The 1,988-nt window shown below is 49.1% G+C and overlaps 1 non-coding gene across 1 annotated transcript; it reads left to right on the top strand.

Moving 5' to 3' along the window:
• The first annotated feature begins 1,559 nt into the window (after positions 1-1,559).
• LOC120929885 lies at positions 1,560-1,718 on the top strand. The gene has a single exon (XR_005747546.1). It is a non-coding gene; the product is annotated as a U1 spliceosomal RNA (small nuclear RNA).
• The last annotated feature ends 270 nt before the right edge of the window (positions 1,719-1,988 follow it).

Here is a 1,988-nt window from a genome sequence, read left to right as displayed (position 1 = left end):
TAGCACCTGATTATAGGCTTTAATAGGCATAAAAAAAGGTGAACTGCGAGCGCCATGCTTCATGCTCACAGTTCACCCTAACTGTGTTAGATAATGTGGCAGGGGTTTACAGCAGTAACAGTCACAAGGATCCCTTGCTCTCTGGTCTGTACTCACGGTGTCACCAGGGGTTGAATGTCTTCTTCAGACTCCCGCAGGCAGACTCCTCTGTAGAGTGCCCAGATGAGATCCTAAGTGGAACTCCTCTTTGGCTCTCGATGATTTGTAGAAGCATGAGCCCCCAGCTAAGCACAGCTGGCACCACAATGAACAGGCTGGATCCTCATTAGGACAGTCAGGAAAGGCTAGCAGCCTTCTAGCTGGGAACCTCTCCTCCAGGGGAAAAAACTCTGCTCTCTGAGGCTTTATCTATCCATCAGCATTCATGTGCTTCCACTGAGGAGACTTTAAACTTCAGAGTTAGGACTGCAGTACACAGGGAGCCTTGACGGGGCCTGCAGTTTACGCATGTATTTGCAAATGCGTGCAACTAAACCCCTGTTTTTAAACGCACTGTTAGACAGGTGAATTTGGTTGGTTGCTGATTGGTTGGTAACAGGGCTCAAGTCCTGCGGGAACGCGTGGGAACGGAGTTCCTGAACTTTTTTCACAGCAGGAACGCAGTTCCCTTTGCAGGACTAGAGCAGCCGAGCCGCCCGAGCCAATCCTTCACTAAGCGGCGATGCCCAGCTCCAGTCACTGTCAGGGGCAGGCGAACCTTAGTAATCCTTTATGTTACTGGTCGCTTCCTGTATATGGATTCATCGGGTAGTGTGCGGGTAATGATACGCTCATATGCATAATTACTAAACCGCATGTTTTTTTGTTTTTTTTGATCCACTGTACCTTAGTAATCCTTTATGTTACTGGCCGCTTCCTGTATATGGATTCATCGTGTAGTGTGCGGGTATTCCGTCACTTCCTCGATGCCGCAATGTCTCCTGGGAGCTTTGTCATTGTTCCCAGTAGACATTGCGGAGAGCTGATTAAAGTTCTTTCTAAATCCCGCGATAACTCGCGGCAGACCTCCGAAATGTCTCCTCGGAACAATGACAAAAGCTCCCAGGAGACATTGCAGCATCGAGGAAGTGACGGAATACCTGCACACTACACGATGAATCCATATACAGGAAGCGGCCAGTAACATAAAGGATTACTAAGGTACAGTGGATCAAAAAAAACAAAAAAACATGCGGTTTAGTAATTATGCATATGAGCGTATCATTTTTTTTTTGGTGGGGGAGTGTATCTTGGGTGGGAGTTCCCACACCCCAGGACTTGACCCCTGGTTGGTAAGTTTGAGCTTGGATATTTCGTGTTATTTTTCACATGCGTGCGTCTTTCCAGTGCTCCTTACTGTATAGACCAGTCATAGGTATGGGCAGTGACAGTTTTTTTTTTTTTTTTTTATTATTTATGCACTCCCAGACCACCATAAGGGCACACTTCTCCAGGGATTGGCTGGAGCTGCAAAAATACTCAAGCTGCTCATTCAACTCTCCCACCCACTATGTTCTGGAAATCTTACCTGGCAGGGGAGACACCATGATCATGAAGGTGGTTCTCCCAGGGCGAGGCACGGCTATTGCACACTCTAGGCCGTGCTGATCGTGGTTGTCTTCCCTGCCGCTTCTCGGCCTTTTGGCTGGGACTGGGTGTGGTATCTGTCCTTATCAGTTGTCAGCGGAGCGCTGAAGCACCTCCTACATGGGAGGGTGGATGCAATCCAATGACGTCATTGCACCTGGAAGGATGGTTTCAGCAGGGACTACGCTGTGCTGCCCGACAGAATACTGGGGGCCGGCCCATGGTTGAGTCTGAGCCATCTGGAAGGATGCTCCTGGTGAGGATGGGTGCTGTGCTTGGTCTTGGTCTTTTTGCCGAGTTCTAGTCTGGCCTTCTGGCTGGCTGGTGTAAGTGCTATCTCTGTCAGAGATCCGGTTGGAGGA

This window comes from Rana temporaria, chromosome 2 (assembly GCF_905171775.1).
Source record: "Rana temporaria chromosome 2, aRanTem1.1, whole genome shotgun sequence".
NCBI classification, from domain to species: Eukaryota; Metazoa; Chordata; class Amphibia; order Anura; family Ranidae; genus Rana; species Rana temporaria.
Note: the sequence above shows the minus strand (reverse complement) of the source record. Positions and strands in the feature narration are given on the sequence as shown.